Source organism: Triturus cristatus, chromosome 4_1, assembly GCF_964204655.1.
Source record: "Triturus cristatus chromosome 4_1, aTriCri1.1, whole genome shotgun sequence".
Lineage (NCBI taxonomy): Eukaryota > Metazoa > Chordata > Amphibia > Caudata > Salamandridae > Triturus > Triturus cristatus.
This window is the reverse complement of record NC_140585.1, coordinates 403,864,399-403,882,776: the sequence shown is the minus strand read 5'-3', so window position 1 is coordinate 403,882,776 and position 18,378 is coordinate 403,864,399. Positions and strand designations below refer to the sequence as shown.

At 44.0% G+C, this 18,378-nt stretch overlaps 1 long non-coding RNA gene across 1 annotated transcript in view; it reads right to left on the bottom strand.

Annotated features, from left to right (window-relative positions):
* Positions 1-3,218: 3,218 nt before the first annotated feature.
* The window catches only part of LOC146855017 (uncharacterized), a 45,805-nt gene continuing 30,645 nt past the window's right edge, over positions 3,219-18,378 (bottom strand). Inside the window, exons 2-3 of the long non-coding RNA XR_014980776.1 lie at positions 10,905-10,999; positions 3,219-3,439 (exon numbers count right to left, since the gene is read on the bottom strand). This is a non-coding gene — a long non-coding RNA (uncharacterized LOC146855017). The remainder of the gene's footprint in view (positions 3,440-10,904; positions 11,000-18,378) is intronic.

The following is an 18,378-nucleotide window of genomic DNA, read 5'->3' as shown; positions in this document are numbered from 1 at the left end:
ATAAAATGTCACGCAATAGATAATTTCCAAAATTAACCAAGAGCGCCCTGGGATATTGCGATGGTTTATCGGAGCGTTTAGGTAAAAATAGAGGGAAGCGATGTGCTCTACAAACTTCTCTGTCTATTTCCCAGGAGTTGAGCTCCGGGAATGATGATTTTAACAAATTACACATGAAGCCTCTCGGGTCGTTTCCCTCTGAGCCCTCAGGTATCCCAAGAAATCGAAGATTATTCCTTCTAGCTCGATTTTCTTGATCTTCAGATTTTATCATTAGGTCCTTAATTAATCCTTCATGTTCTTTAATCTGTTTTTGTAGTTTACCCACGTCTGATTCCAGGTTTTCTGCCCGGGTTTCAACTGAGCACATTCTGTCAGAAATCTCCAGACATGTGCTGCCCACTTTATTGATAGCACCTTCCAGCTTTTTGATGGCGATATGGTTCCTTTGGCTATCTTTTTTAACGTCATGATGAAAAGTTTTTATTGAATTAAGAACTTCGCTAAGTAAGGGCTCCCTTTGTTTCGTCTTCTCAGGATCTTCCCGTGTGTCTATAAAGTTCTCAAGTCTTTTGGATTCAGGATTTATTTTCCCGTGAGGGCTTTTTCGTGTCGATTTAGATCTGCCTATAATTTGTTCGGTATTACTGCCAGGATCTGTAGTTTCATCATAGTTTAATTTTGGATATCTCTTGTGTCTATTTCTATTTTTCCCTAATTTTTTTATTGGTGTAATGTCATGTATGTTGATGTCTCTTTTATCGATATCTGTAGTAGAGGATTTTTTTCCAGCTAGTTCCTCTAATCTCGACTCATCACTCGTATCGCTCTCCTCGCTCGATTCACTTGAGATAGATACTCTTGTTTCGTAAATCTCAGATTCGGATCCATCGGAGATTGCACTTGTGACAGGTCCTTCCATCGTTAGTTTTTTCATCGAGTATGCATCCATGTTGGGACCTGGACTTAATTATTTTCTCAGAGCGTCCCGCTCAAGATGGGCTTGAGTATGTATTGCATGGTTTGTGCCTTTGTTTCTATCATCTATAGTTTCCTTTTGCGTGTCTTGCATGTTTTGTATACCTTGCTGATCCGTTAGCGTCAGTGCTGTTTCATTGAAAGAGCAAGTCTGAGGTTTCTTTATCTTTTTCGTGCGGTCCCTCTTCTAGTTGATGATATAATCTTAAGGGGCTTCGAATCCCATATGGGTAAATTCATGTGGGGTTATGGGAAGATTAGGAGATCTGCCCGGAAGCTTTCCCTACCCATTATTAGAGGAGGGTTAGCAATTCCGGATTTGAGCTTATACTTATGGGCTGCACTTCTTCAACAGATGAAGCCATTATTCGAGGCTAGACCGACTGGAAATGAAGGAGTGACAAATTACATACCCTCAATATTTGAATTATCTATTGGAGAAAGAGCCAATGGCTTGCTAATAAAACAGATTGAACCGTCATACTTCAAGAAAGTAAAATTTAAAGTTGTAACAAGCGCCTGGTCTTTATGGAGGAAAATTATGAGACACATGAAAATACCAAAATATAACAGATATATTTCCTTATGGCATTCATCAATATTACCACCTCATATGTATGACGCTATCTCTAGACTCTGGGAAAATTTAGGAGTATTAACAATAGGAGATTTTCTACTCACCCCTCAAGGGCAAAGATTTCAACAACTGCAATCCAAATTTTCGATCCCAATAAATAGTGTATTTAAATTCATACAAATCAACACAATCTTAAATCTTAAAGCCGCTGATATATTTTTGGATACTATCGCTTTAATCGACTGTATGTTAAGATCCAAGTCAAGGATTGGCACTTTGTATGATATATTAATAGAAAACAGGCAAGATGATTTGGAATCCACCGAAGTAGGTTGGTCTCGGAAATTAAATAACCCTAATGTTGATATTGATTTATCTCTGACCCTATCGACCCAGGTGTTTATGTCATCTAATTTGAAAGCTCAACTTTATAAAACCATCTTTGACTTATATTTTACTCCGGCCAAACTTCACTCCTGGGGGAAAAGGCCTACATCAGACTGTCCAAGGTGTAGTAGAACAGCAGCTAATCTAATACATATGTTATATGAATGTGATAAACTAACAATGTTGCGTACAATGATTGCTGGATTCTGGCAGGAAGTGTTTGGGCACCCTGTAGCGGAATCTCCTACATTATATATTTTGGGTAAAGATAACACACTTAATCATACTAAGGCAGAAGAAATATCTCTTTTCCTGGGTACTTCAGTTTATAGAATAATAATTACCGCCCGGTGGAAAGATACCGAGCCTCAAAATTTTCAGATTTGGCTCTCTAGGCTATTAGGGATGTATAACCAGGAAAAGGCGATCTTTGCCTGTAAAGGAACTAAATCGAAAGCACGTGGTATTGAAATTTGGAAACCAATTGAGGATTGGAAAAACGATAGTATAAATTGTATATAAATAAGCTTAAATTGGATGTAACTATTATTCATCTTTTCTAATCATGCCCTTTTCTTCTGTATGTTAAGTCTTAATGTGCTTTCCTTAACATCATTACTATTCTATATATTTTATGTATTGAATTTTTTTTATGATTTAAGCGCAAAAACATGTATCTCATTGGTTACTTCATTATGTTTATGCAACTGTGATTTCCAAATAAAAAAAAAAAAATTAAAAAAAAAAGGAAACCCAGAAAATACTTTTCTGAAATATAGAAACAAATGGTGAAATTACAACTATAATTTTTTTAACACCTCTTTTGTAGGAAATCTGTTCAATTTCTCCATGGTCTTGATATTTAGTTTGGCTGTCGCCATTCTTTTTTGAAGGAAAAGTGTACCAAAAGAATGTCTAAAGAGAGTGTATTACATCTAGGCCAAATATACTCTGCAGCCACCAAACCAAGTCATATAAATTGGGTATAGGGAAAATTTCCATTAACTGGCATAATTTCGGAAATAACACATTAAGCTTGTTACCTGGAATTTCTGAAATTATGCCATAAGGCCATGTCGTTCGCAGTACTTGTGTTTTTGGTGCTAGTATTTTTTTGATCGAAATGCGAGTCCAGATTTTAAGTTAAAATATAGTGATAAATATCATATTTGAATTTTGCATAATTACACAGAAAACACAATCTATTACAAAATCACATTTTCATGATTGGTCCCTTTCATCAGCCAATCACATTTATGAAAAGATTCAAATGTGATGGACAGAATTTGCACTTTTTAATACCGTGATTTTAAATGGGTAAGTTATTCAAAATGATTTGTCCTTTCAAGACCACCTGGCACGTGCTTGAAATAGTAATGTGTGCTAACTATATTTACACAAAAAACACAATAAACATCCTTCCGAGTAAAGTTCAACTTTCATACCGAGTCGTTCCACCGGTTTTGCTGTGGCTCCTGGCAACATTTCTTATGGGAGCTAAAAGAGGAAAAAAACATATTATTTGGACCCCCTTTTCACCTTATTCCCTATCACAGAACTGTACATCAATTGGCATCCTGAACCCTATTTGCATATTCTAAACCAGTATCAAATTTAGTGAGATCCATCGATGGATACCAAACCTATAGGCAAAAACGCCTTTTCAATGGAAAGTGCACCAGAACCACAACTACACCGTGGCGTCTGCCACAGTGTTACACATACATAAAGACAATATAAGCAGTGTGCGCAATGAAATCAGATTGATATCGGAGACATGCAGAAACCGTGACAGTCAGCAGTGTTTGTTTTTTCCTATACGTAGGTAAGATCTTTATACAGCCTCTCTTAGTAAACGTTCTCCACAGGGGAGTTAATTTTGCCTTTTACAGTGTGCTCCCATGTTCTACACAAGCTTGTTCTGAATTAACTAGGAGTACATGTTTGTAATCAGAGTCTAATCAAAACGAATATTCTTACAGCTGATGGATCGAAAGATAGATATCTTGCCCCAAAGAGGTCAGTCTGACTTAATCAAACATTATTGCAGCTGTTGTTTCTGGATACTTCCTGTTACTGGATACAATTAAAAAACAAGCATTTGCAATTCAATAGGTCTTGTATTAAAGATACTATGAGCTATTTGAAGTAACTTCTAACGCAGGTTCATCAAAGAAAGGCAGATTTATTCGGAGAAGACAGCTTAGACATCCACAGCTGGCAGTAACATTCACATAACTCGCAACCGCTTGTGTGGAATCACCATGGAGTAGAATGCAAATGACATTCTGATACCATAGGTATTCTTAGGTTGGAACACCACACACCTTCCCTTCTTTAAGAAAACAAAAAAAACAATACAATACAGAAAGAAAAACAAGTAATAAACAATTAAAATTGAAGAAAATCTTTCATTTTGACAGGAGTATGCTTAATGCGAGAGCTTTTCCTTAATTCAATAACATGACTCTCAGATTCAGAAATATTATCAAAAGGTTCAGTTGTATTGTCATGAGAGATAGTAGGAACTGTACTCTGAAAATTGTCAGTACTGTTAGAACATGACTCCGAAAAATTTGAACTGGGCATAGAATTATCATATGTGTCTAAAAAACTAGAACCGTTATCATTCTCTTCGCTAAATTTAGAGACAAAAGGTTAAGAGACCAATTGTGAGCTTTAAATCTACATAAAGATATGCGTCTAAAATTCTAAATTTTTCCCCAAAGATATGCGTCTAAAATTCAAAAATTTCCCCCCATCTACTCTTACAGGCACATGCATCAAACCTTTTTGCGATCGCAAACGGTGCGAATCGCAAAAATAGGCCGTTTGCGATCGCAAAAGTCAGTGTTGAAATGCATCAACTGTATATTTGCGAAAAACCATTTTTTCGCAAATATAAGGAATCGCAAAACATTCTGCGAATCAAATAGCGAATCGGTATTAGCGTCTCCCAATTAGCGAATCGCAAACAACGATTCGCTAAATGTATGCATGACAAATCGCAAATAGCGATTTCCATGAAAATCGCAATTTAGCGATCGCTAAATAAGAAGGATCACAACCAGGTGGTAATCATGAGTGCAAATCACAGACAGGTGAAAACCAACTGAAACCCATTTAAACACACCCAGAATGAGCCAGCACTGTTCACAATGGCAGGGATGTACCTGATGGCGAGGAGGATGAGGCTGCAGGCTGCCGCACAGAGACGGAGGCGAATGAATGAGCGCATCTTCAGAGTCCGCATAACTTTGCTAGGCCAGCAAGAGGATGAGATATACGACAAGTATAGGCTCAATGCAGCAATGATCCATGACCTAATCAATGAATTGGACCCCATAATGCAACGACAGACACGTAGGACCAATGCCATCCCAACGCATGTGCAGGTCCTATGTTGCCTACACCTCCTGGCGTCAGGCAGTTTTCAGGGGGTCATTGCTGTTGCGGGAGGTGTGTCACAAAGCGCACTTTCACGAATATTGAAAGCATTCCTTGATGCCATGATGGCCGTGATCGGGTCTCATATCAAGTTCCCTACCACCGCGCTTGACCTTGCAAAAACCAAACAGGAGTTCTACCAGATAGCTCGTTTCCCACATGTTTTGGGTTGTATTGATTGCACCCACGTTGCAATATGTCCCCCTGCAACACAGGAATATTTATATAGAAATAGGAAATGTTACCATTCCCTCAATATTCAGGTTGTTTGCAATGCCAAAAACATTATCACTGACATTGTTGCGCAATTTCCAGGGAGTGCACATGACTCTTATATCTTCAGGCAAAGTGGCATACACACCCGTCTTGTCAGGGGAGAATTTGGAGAGGGACATCTGCTTGGTAAATATGTGTTATAGTTTATCACTGTCATTGTACGTATGTCAATGTGAAGCTGCCACTGACTCTTTGCTCCATTACATGTAGGTGACAGCGCATACGCCTTGCGTAATTACCTAATGACGCCTTACCTCAATCCCACAACTGTCAATCAACAGAGGTACAATGCAGCACATATTTCGACAAGGAACATCATAGAGCGCACATTTGGGCTGTTGAAGAGCCGATTCAGATGTCTACATAAGACCGGTGGAGCACTGAAGTACAACCCTGAACAATGCTGCAAGATAGTAGCGGCATGTGCCATGCTGCACAATATAGCGACAAGGGGAGGAATGGACATCGAGGTGTCTGACAGCGATTCGGAGGATGGGAACCAGCAAGTGCCACAACACCATGCAGCACAAGGGGCAAGCGCAGCAGAAGGGCGTAGGAGAAGATTTGACATCACACAAAATTATTTCTGAGGTGAGTAATGATGACACAGAAACTGAATATTGCTATCAAAGTATTCTTTAATTAAATAAAATTGCCATGAGTGTTCAAGCACACTTGTAATCTGAGCAGTGCAATGGACATAAGTGGTTTGCAAATGTCAATTCACTTGTCACTCTGTGAAAAGTCAAATCCAAATAAATGGTTACGTCACCATAGTGGAATGCACTTGTACATGCCAGTCTAGCGCTTTTTCCCACGAACACCCAGACGCCTGTCAGACCCAGCATTGTCATCCGTTATGTTGGAAGCGGCGGGGGTACTGCTGCGTGTGTTGCGTCTTCCTGCAGTGCGGACTGGAACTGCCACACTACTTAGGCTTGAGCCACCCTCACTACCCTCTTCGGGCGTGGAATTGTTGACCGCAATTGTGGAAGCATTTAGCAAATCAACTGCATTGGTGACCTGGTCCAGTGCTTTAGCCACATCGCCGCTCCAATGGCACATTTCAGTTTGCATGGTCACAGACCTACGTGCCAGCAGTGCAGTTGTCGTGGCCAATCTATTGTTTGATTTAGCAAACATTTTCAATTGCAGCATTAGTTGACGATGCTGTCTCTTCTGGGATACATTTCCCTCATGCATCACCTTGCTCAGTTGCTGCACACTTTCTGACAGTACTGCTATGTTGCTAGCCATCTTGCCAACTTGCAATTGTACTAATCGTGTGTTTTTTGTCTGCAGGCGCTGCATACGGAGCATCTGTCCCTCAAGACCACCCCAGACATCACTTGGTTGCTCCTCCTGCTGTGTCCTGAGTGCTCTTCCTCTTCTACGCCGGACTCTGAGATTGGTTCTGGGGACCTGTGGTTGTGGTTGTGGGATGGAAGTTGTCTGGCCATGGCTGCCACCTGGTGTTGCATCAGCCTCATCATCTTCACACTCCATGGTGACTAGGGATGGAACAGTAGCCCTGCGTGACTTTGTTGGACGTGAGGGATTTATTTGCACCACGGGTGTGTCCATCTGTTCACCTGCGCTGGTGTCCTGCATGTCTGGGGAATCGCTATCCACATCTTCTACACGTTGCGCATCTGTGAGGTGAAACAGTGCAACACTGTATTATTTCATGTCTGTGATATTAATTGCACAGTAATAAATTTCTGCCTTTGTAAATGATTTTATACTCTATTAAGCTTTTTTGGGTTGTTACTCTGAGATTTGACATTGTAACTGCTTGACCTGACTACATCTCCCATAATGCCCCTCACCTACTGAATGCATTGTGTACTGGATGTTCAGGGTCTGCACTTGGGCTGTACTGTGGTCGAGTTCTACCTTTACATTTTGTAAAACTAAGGAAACATACATTCATCTTACCTTCAGATGTGTTTGCTGCTCCGGACGTGTCCAGCTGGGTCACACCAACAACAGCTTCTGGCTGGATGGTGGATTCAATCAAGTTCTCCATGGGAGTGTTCCCAGTGTCTGTTGGTGTTCCCCCTCCTGTCTTCTTTGCCTCCTTCAGGCGGTCAGCTATGCGCACCTTAGCCCGACTGCGCAAGTCGTACCATCGTTTTTTGAGTTCTTCAATGGTGCGGTGTGTCACCCCAATGGCATTGACCCTGTTTTGGATCCGGAGCCAGATTTTCCTTTTCTCCTGCTCTGCCACTTTCAATGATGCCTTTCCAAACAGCTTGTCATGGCTGTTGACTACTCCCTCAATGAGGGTGTCAATTTCTTTTTCTGCAAATTTAATTTTGCGTTTCCTGCCTGTTTGGCTCTCCTCTGCTGTTTGTGAGGCTTCCATTTGATATCACAAGTTGTTCTTCTGTCTCTGTCACACTCCTGTTCAGCTCCCAGAGCCAGCTCCCTCCTCTCCCTGACACTGTGCACTGGAAATGAGGCTGGTGCTGCTCACTTCCTGGTTGTGATGTCATCAGGATGCATCAAAAAGCGACTTCGGTATTTGCGATTTCGCTAATTGCGAAATCGCTAATAGCGAGTTCGCAAATGCCGAAATCGCAATTTATTTAGCGATTTTTAGCGATTCGCAATATTCTCGCATTGTTTTTGTTGCATCGTGTTTTGCGAGTCTTTATTTGCGATTCCTTAAAAATCGCAAATAAGGACTCGCAAATTCTCTTTTTGATGCATGTGCCTGTTACTGCTTTGCTGAAAACTTCCACTACTTTAACAGGATCAGACCACTTGGCCCACTTCTTGCCAGAAAGACCACCAAACTTGACACGGACAAAATCTCCCACTTTAATTTTGGAACCAGAAAATTGATGCCTCGAGAAATTGTCCTTCATCTTCTCTTGATATTTCTGGACACGCTCCCTAACTTGAGATAGATCCAAAGTAGAATCATAAGAATTTTTCACCTTCAACCACCAAGGTAAGAGCTTGGAACCAGGTTTTCTTCCTCGTAAATAACATTCACTTAACTCACAACCGCTTGTGTGGAATCACCATGGAGTAGAATGCAAATGACATTCTGACACCATAGGTATTCTTAGGTTGGAACACCACACTATTGGCACTGTAAATGTCAAAAGCTTAAATTCTCACGAATGCGTGACCTATTGAATTGCAAATATTGTTTGTTTCCAAGCGCCCCCTGCCCACTTGCACTTAATAGAGGCTACGCCCCTTTCTTTAGATGAGCTGTGTCTAAAGAAAGAGCTGTGGCCTCTCTTAAGAACAAGCGCGGCATGGGGTGCTTGGAAACCACCCACAAAAAAAATATTTGTAAAGCAATAGGTGTGGAATTTGTGAGAGTTTAAGCTAATGTCACTTGCAAGGCCAATAGCTCAAACTCTCCTAAATGCATGACCTATGGCATTCCAAAGAAGCGGCCGCCATTGTCCCGGCTGCTTGAAAAGTGAAAGCGCGCATGGCGCGGTGAATGCTGCTACAAAGCACGTCGTGCCTGCAGTAAGACAAAACTCACTAAAGAAATAGTGCTTACAGACTAAATAACACAGACAGTGTAACAACAGAAGTAAAAGTGCCAGTCCTCATGGGAGGTTACAAATGAAGACAAGGCAGTACTAAGGAGGGACTAACAAGCCGATAACCAAATCAGAAGCCAGCATTTACAAAGGACAAAGACACAAGCCAATGAAAAATATGGGCAAAAAGTGGGCGGAGCATCCACTTCATACCCTAATAGAGCATGCCTCGAAGATCAGCGCATGCACTGCCCAGGCTCGACCTCATAAGCAGAGGCAGTGCCAATAGGTCTGTTTTTTTATGCATTGATCATGGCTCTTTATATAAAGCTGTGGCGAGGCAAGGTTTACTGTTGTGGGGGAGTACTGGTACAGGCGAGTGAGGCAAAGGGTCTGGTGGTATGAGGTGGTAGTTTTGTGGTTGTGGGTGGTAGCACCATATTGTGTGAGGTAATGTGGTGAAAGAGTGGTATTGCCATACTTTGGCTAGTATCATAGTGCTAGGAGTGGTGGTACAGCTCAGGGGCAGGGTGCCTAAGTACTAGGGAGTGGTTTCTCACTCATTGAGATGGAATTGCAGTAATGTGGTTGTCTCAGTAATGAGTGTCTCACAATATAAATAGAGTCCACAGAGCTAGAAGGGTCGTATTGTAATGCTGGAAGGAGGCACAGTGTTGGAGGTGATGTTGCAGGGATGGGGCAGTGGCGTAGTACTGGTGGAGAGAGTAGCACTGCTAGGGGAAATTATAGTGCTCTGACAATTGGTACTGGAACCATTTTCAGAGTGGGGGTGTTACCATCAAGGTTACATTCCTGAAGGCATAGGGATGTGGAAAATCCAACTAGCAGGTAAAAAAATAATGTAGCAAATTATCCACGCCCAATCAACAGGACGGTAGAAGGCTGTAGTATGTAGCCGGTGATTAATTTTGGGGCATATTTTCAAATCTACATGACTAAAGCATGGCATGGTAGTGCCCTGTTATTTACCGATAGCATATTTTCCTTTTAAATATACTACTGAAATGGCCACTAAATTTGCATCAGACATGCAGTTTTAGTGATAAACCTATATGGGGCATGTGAGGAGGACGACCTCGGGGCGGCCCGGAAGTGGGAGAAGACTGTGCCGATTCAACCCGTACTGGAAGCAGGCAGCGGTCTTGCTGTGGCTCGGGTGAGTGGGGAAGAGACGCTGACGGAAGCGGAAGAGGGTCGCACAAAAGACACGGAGGTGCAGGAGACAGTGTGCGGTGTCGGCAGACGGAGTGCGGTGAACGCAGAGGACAGCAGCGGAGGGAAGGAAAGCCAGAGCAGAGGAAGGCGAGTGCGAAGAGAAGCAGACGAGATGAAGCCAGGAGATTGTATTCTTTACTGCAACCAAACCCGGTGGGCCGAAGGGAGGAGAAGACGCCCCGAGTCCCGACACCACGGTCCTGGAAACGGGCCGTGGCCTAAGACAAGTACCCCTCGGGGGATCATTCTGGTGGGGGTGGTGGGGAGGTGTAAGGAGGTAGGGCACTTGAGTAGTGGTGGTTCGCGTTGTAAGGACCTTCACGACCCCCTCCCACACGTAGATACAGGTGACGGTAGAACAAACAAAACCCTAACCCACAAGCACAGTTACTGACCCTGACCTGTACTTTTTGTTTTCTTTTCTCCCTTCCCCGCCCATCGCGTGTGTCCAAGCAAGACAGAGAGAACCCCGGAGGACCCCGGCTTACCCCGTCCTGGAGCCAGGAAACCAGAAGAGAGATTGTCTCCTGTTCTTGTGCAACTGTCCTACCAGTAACCCGATATATCCTCAACTACTCCGATCCTAGAAAAAAATAAAAATAAAACAAGTCACATACTCCCTAATACCGCGTCTTGTGGTCCATCACACCCCGGTGGCAACTAAGCATCCCATACAGGGCACAAACAATTTGAGGATATCATGTTTCAGCAAATATTTATAATTTGTCTAGCAAATTAGTAAAGGGTCTTAATTTGGTTGATGCTATTACAACCTTTGTTTATCCCACCCTTCTGAATAATTGAAAAAAACAACGTGAATCATTTGAACTCTGTTGCTGATATATTTTGAAACATTTAGCTATTCAGTTACACGTATTTAAATTGTGTTGTGCAAGAACAAATGTGAAATCCTACAACCTTTCCTTTCACTGTCCCTGTACCCCACCTTCCAAAATCCTTTCACTTTGCAGTCAAAGACAGTAGAGTAAAAGCTAGTCCCCGTGTCAAAGGAATAAGCAGCAGTTTGCCAGAAGACATTGCAAGACATTTGACCTCTGTCTTTGAATGTACAGCAAATGTGGCAAAATTAAAACAACATGTAAAGGTCTCTTATTGCTCATTCACCTTCTGAACTCCAGCATGATAAATTTTGGGGGTGCTACAGCACCTCTTGCACCCCTACTTCTATCACCTATAACTATAATACGACGCTGCTGTGATAGATGTCAGTGCTGTGAGGGCACAGTGCTGAAGGATGTACTGCAGTACTGGAACATGGGGTTACATTTCTAGCCAGCAAATGAGGCAGTCTGGTGAAGTGTGTCTGGGTGTTAATAGTGTCTTTGTATAGAGAGGAGAGACACAGGGGTATATGTGCAAGGGGATTGTGTCACAGGAACGTTACTTTTATTAATATTCTGGTGGCTCAATGCCCTGTACCATATTTACAAAGTGGAACTAAACCACTTTTTGTGGCTTAATGCCACTTTTTAAATATGGTACCCTTTCAGACAGGTATCTGCATGCCATGGGTGTTGCTGTGGGTGTTCCACTGCAACACCCATTACTTGTTGACGCTGCCCCAGATTCGCAAGGAGTTGTAAATCCGAGGCAGCGCCAACAATAAACCCCATGCAATAGCAGGCATTAGAATTGAACAACGAGGAGAAATACTTTTATTTCTCCTCATTTTTGCTTTTTCTATGTGTGCTGTGGTGGAGGTCTGGCAGTATTGATGTGAAGGTGCTAGGAGCTGCAATTATAGTGTGAGAGTAGTGTGGCAATGCTGATGTGTTGTGCAGCAGTGCTGGTTGGGATGATGCATTAGAGCAGTGGGGTGTTGCAACCCTGGTGATTTGTTACATTCTGTGGGATGTAGTGCCGGGAGTAGTGTCTTAGGGCCAGATGTACAAACGATTAGTGAGTCACAAATCTACTCGCGACTGAAAAAGTGGGTATTCGGTGTGTACGAACGCCATTCGGTATCCTCAAATAGAGGTGTGACCAGTTTGCAAATTGGTATTGTTAGGGACTGGTTCTTGTGACTCGCAGATATAGAATCAGTATTTGTGAGTCGCAAACCATATGTTTGAGGGAGTAGCTATTTGCGACTGGTCGCAAATATGCCCCTTTGCACATTACATTCTGCACTGATTCCATTCAGGGGGTAGCTGTGTGCAAAGTATGAAAGCTTGTCCAGAATGCATCAGGGGGTTCCACAAATCCTGCCCTTTATGTGATTGCGATGAGGAGGCAATTTGTGGCTTCCCAGCAAAGGAGGAGGAGGGGTGAGACATGAGAGGACCTCCAGAACCAGACTTACCATATTCCAACAGACAGAAGAGGAAATGTATGAGAAATGCAGCTGAGTAGTGCGGTGATATTAGTTGTGATAGATACGTTTAACCCACATCTAGAAAGCAGTAACCTGCGCAGCTGTTCAATCCCAACACATGTGCAAGTGTTGTGCCCACTGCACCTTTTTGCCGCAGGTAGCTACCAGGGGGTGATTGTTGTAGCTGATGGGGTGTCCCAAAGTGTTTTGGCACATTTTTTTAGGAGGTCCAAAGATGCCAGGCTCTTACTCCTGAACAATGACATACCCCTTCCCAGGAATGTCGAGGACATACACAACATCAAATTAGACCTTTACAGGATTGCCAACTTCCCCCATGTATTAGGGTGTGTAGATGGGACACATGTTCCTATGTGTCCTCCTGCACATATTGAATATTTGTCCAGAAATCGGAAAAATATCCATTCACTTGACAGCCAGGTGGTATGCGATGCCCATAATGTCATCACAGATATAGGGTCAAAATACCCAGGGCCTCGTTTCTGAAAAGTGTTGCATCGCTGCGGTAAAACAGCGATGCATCACTTTCCACTGTGCCCTCCTTGCGACACCATGGATGCGCCATGTTTACTGTACAGCGCTCCATCTCGCAAGGAATGACAGATGCGTCAGGAATCCTGGCATATCTGTCTGTGCGAAACTCATGCATTGCTGGAGTTGTGTCGTAAGCATTACGCAACTCCATCAATGCATGTGGGAGGCCTATACACATTGCACTGTGTCACCCTTACGCCTGCTATGAGGCAGGCATAAAGTTTTGACGCAGTGGCGTCCTATAAGTGGAGCAGTGAAATCTGTTAGATTTCACTGCGCCGCTACTATGAGGCTTTCTTGCGGGGGAACGCCCACCCTGCATACATTATACCTGATGCAGGTATAATGTTGCGCAGGGGTTTACAAAGTGAAGCATCAACCTAAATGCATCACTTTGTAAATATGAAAAGTGATGCAACTGCGACGCAAAAATGTCACAAGGGGCTCATAAATAAGCCCCCAGGGAGCATCCGTGACACATACATATTCAGGCACAGTGGTGTACAACAATGCCTGGAATGTGGGGAGTTTGATGATGGCTGTTTATTAGGTGATGTGATGCTATAATATCAAGAACATATATGTGTCTGTCTATTATCAGGTCATGCCATACTTACACTGAGATATCTTTTGCCAGGTGATAGTGCATATGCATTACAATAGCTGCTCAAATGAAGAAGATGCCAGTGCCTTCACAAAAGTGGAGGTGCACTCCAGTATGCTTCGGATATGGCCTGCAAAATAGTGGCAACCTGTGCCGTTTTACACAACATAGCGACCAGGCGTGGGCTGCACCTCAATGTGGAGGACAAGCATTAGAAAGATGAAGAGCCAGAATCCCCTCTACAACAGCCTGAAGACCGGAGCATAGCAGTGGAGGGGAGATGCTAATGGATTCACATGGCAAACATTACTTTACAAGATAAGTTATGAGTATCACTGCCCTCAATTAAACGGTGTACGCTTAGCCAATATTGCAAACTGAAACAACCTTTAATGTCAAGCTACACTTTGTTTGTTTAACCCCTTCTGTGCCCATGACGAGCTGGACTCGTCATGGGCCGCGGTTGCGCTGTGCCCATGACAAGTCCAGCTCGTCATGAACCCCGCCCGCTAATGCAACGCCCGGCACAGGGCGGGGAAAGGGCGTGGCACACAAGGGGTTAATTTTTAAAGTGTATGATTACCAAGTGGCAAGCACAATACAACAGAATGTTGTTTACATCACCTAACAAATAATAGCCATGTGAAAATACCAACTTGAGATCATCTGTCCATCAATATTTTTTGCCTACAATATGCCCTGTCCCTGTTTGGTCTCCAACAGGGTTACCGCTGATGCTGCGGCTCAGGGCACGGGTATAAGTGGCCAATATGTTGCTTGCACTCGATATCTCCTCGCTATTCTGAGTGCTATCTCCAGCACTTCTTGCTACCTGTGTGGTCTGTAGCAGCTCAACACCCTAGGCCCCTGGCAATATCACAGCTGAAGTGCCCCATCTCCACCTGCAGTGTGACAGTCCGTCTGGTGAGGCTTGTAGTTGAATTGCCAAAATACCAATGGACCAACTTAGCCTATCCATTCTTGCAGCAGCACTGCAATCACAATGCCTAATGGGCACGGTCGACCACCATTTGTTGGCATCAGTCCTATATGGCAGTGGTCAGACTCAATAGATTATTATTCATTGTGGCCAGATGTGTCAAACCATTTAAAAGCCAACTGTAATGCTTTGCTGCTCCCCCCTCATACCTAATCTGCCCAATATATTCCTTTTCCTGTTTCACTCTCAATGGTTTCACTAGGAGGGTGCCAAATTTGTGACAGTGTTCATAACCAATTGTTTTCAGACATAAGAGAGTATGTTCAGTTCTATTAGTATAGAGCGTGTTAAGCTTCCCTTTAACAGAGCCACGTTTCCTCTTGTAAGCTGAGAAATGGGTTAGCCTTATGGGCTTTCTCAGCCAGAAGAAGCTCGTTTTCCAGCACCAGCCTCTCTTTATGTATTCTGTTGCTGGAGTCTGGAGATCAATGAGATGCATTGTCCTCATATAACTGCTTTGAGCGTGTCCAATGTAGTAGAGTAGGAGGTCTCTTTGGGGTTGTTCAGTTGAAAAAAACTCTCTTATAATTTTCCGGAGCTCATCCAGGAGGAGCCTGTCGGGTAGAAAACGTTAGGGAAATACCACCTACGAAGTCCCGGACGCATCTGAGATTAATTAAGGATGATCTCCAATGGAGCATGATCTGATAAAATGATAGGGTGAGTCTTCACTGTCTGAGCCATGTGACACAGCTGTTGATTTAGAAATATATGTTCTATTCTAGAAAAAGTCCTATGGGAATGAGAAAAGAAGATATAATCCCTCGTGGTAGGATTAAGAGCCCTCCGAGCCCTCCAGATGTCTATCAGCCCAATAGCAGATTTGACTATTTTAGAGAAACACCAGTGTTTGATCTATGAGAGTGAGTAGTATATAAGGTGGAGTCCCAAATCAAGTTAACATTCCCCATTAATATTATATCTCCCTCAGCAAAGATGCCCAACAGAGAAAGGATGGTAAGAAGAAACTCCGATTGGCCATTATAAGGTGCATAAAGCGTAGAAATAGTACAAGAACGTCAAGATCCGTCCCTCCCTATCCGTTTTGCTGTCCTGTATTTGAAATTCGACTGTGGAGCGAAACAATAAAGCTACTCCATTGTGTTTAATGGCAGCTGACGATCTATAAATAAGGGGATAGAGCTTGTGCCGAAGTCTTTGATCATCGCCCGTTTAAGATGTGTCTCCTGAAGGGCCACTACCTCAACATGGTGATCTCCCAAGTGTTTCCAGAGTTGGTGCCTTTTATTGGGGGAATTTAAGCCCTTTACATTCCATGTCAAATATGTAGGTGTCATAACGTGTAATCATAAGGGCCCCTTAAGGGCCCGGATCTTCCAAGCTGCCCAGCAAAGAATTCAGTTGTGTTCTCAGTGTTGCATCCCTCCCAACGCCCCTTCATGTGTCCCCCAACCCCCCATCAAAAATAATCTCATCTCCCACCAATCAAGAACACAAAGAAAACAAAACACCATCAAACCATATAAACTGGAAATGTCATATTCTCCACCAACTTGTGGAGCCATCTCCTCTATATACTGCGGGTAATGGACACAACCCTGCCTTACCACCCCACGTGATGTGTATAGGTGTCTAATGGCCGCTGCTAAAAATACTGTGCGTGGCCGGGAGAAACCAGTTAGATCAGACTGAACAACCAGAGCATGCATAACAACCCGTTCTTCTCTGTAGAGACCCTCCTGTATGCATGGGAGGCAGTAATATACTTCGGATCCGATGGATAAGAGACAGTTATTGCCAAGTATAATAACCAGATAGTCCAGGTGTCTGTCTTGTTGATTTCTGAGCAGGCGAAATGGAAACCACCTTCTCCTCATTGCCTATGAGGCTTGCCCCCTTTTTCCTGAGTATGCCAAGATTTCTTGTGGGATAGCTCACTGGACTCCACCACAGGTGATCCTCTCCACCGGGCCAAGTCTGAGGGAGCCCCTCCACCCCCAACGGGGGGCCCCATCCACCAGATTTGTGAAGTGACATTGTTTATTGTTAAATTCAAAGGCAATTCCAAAAGGAAAGGTCCATCTATACTTGATGTGAGTAGACTTCAAGGCCTCGGTGATAGGGCGAAATGGAAATCTGCGAGCCAGTGTGGCCTGGTAACATCCTGAAACAAAGAAAAGGTAGTGCCTTGGAATTCAATAGTGTCACATTTCCTGGCCCTCTGAAGGACCAACTCTTTAACCTTGAAAGAGCTAATTTTAGCAAGAATGTCTCTAGGTCGTTTTTCCTCCCCAAGGGTCCACAGACCTACTCTGTGAACGCGCTCCAGCTGTACCTCAGGGTAGTCATCTCAGAAAACATTTGAAGAAAGGCGCACTACAAAGGCCTCCAGATCTGGCCTTTCACTCCCCTCCGTCAGGCCCCTCACTCTTATATTTTCCAAACCCTCACACTTGAGGAAAGCAGATCACAGCTGGGGCTGGAGCCGTACCATCTTCCACCGGGGCCAGTCGTTGTTCCACATCTTGGAGTTTTGTCTCAAAAACCAGAGCACACCTTTCCGCACAGTCCACATCCGATTGGAGGTAAACCAGTTGGGAGTTAACCTCTGCCTTAAAGGACTTGAAGGAAGCATTGATATCGGCCTTGAGCTCCTCCCTCCGCTCCTTCTTAAAATTGCGAAGGGATGTGAGCAGGACTTCCTTAGTCAACACCATGTTTTCTCCCTAAGGGGATGTAGCACTCTCCCCTCTTGCCTCCATCGGGGAAAAATAGCTTGAGACTTTGCTTGTCTGCACCTTCTTACGTGAGATAGAAGCTGTTGAGTATTCCAGGGTAGGGCAGTGGAGAGTATAGAAAGACCCAGACCTTGTGAAGTGCAGCTTTAAGAGAGACTGTCTAAGCAGGGGTATATTCTTATTTTTTCTGTAGCCATCGACCATTAAGGAGCTCGGGGGTCCCCCCAGGCACCTCGCCTCAGGCAGTATCAGGACGGGCCCCGGTCAGCAGCCCCCCCCACATACATCAATCTGCAGGTTAGACACCCCCAGGGAAGCAGCATGGGAGACAGAGTCATCAGGCCTGCAAGACCTATTTGTGGTGTTTGAATATTTGCCAGGGTTAGGCGCACGGTCATCAAAGTTGTGAGGAAAAAAGGTAGCCACTGGGGTCCTCTAGGCAGCACACCTCAGCCAGCACCTTAAACAAATACAGTATCTGCCCCTCTCACCAGGGGGCGTAACAGAGGTCCCCACATCCCCGCAGTGTGGGGGGCCCCGTGCTGCAGGGGGCCCCCTCAGCCCAGTACTCGGGCCTTAGAGCTCCAGATTAAATCCGGAATGGGGGCCCTTCCGTGTACCTTGCAGTGAGGCCCCTTCAGCTTTGGTTACGCCAGTGCCTCTCACCGACATATGGGCATCATCGTAAAGTCAGGCAGTGTGCACCCGGGCTCAGTCGGTATGGCAGTCTCCTCTGTGGAAACCCGGAATCCTCCTACCCAGCGAGACT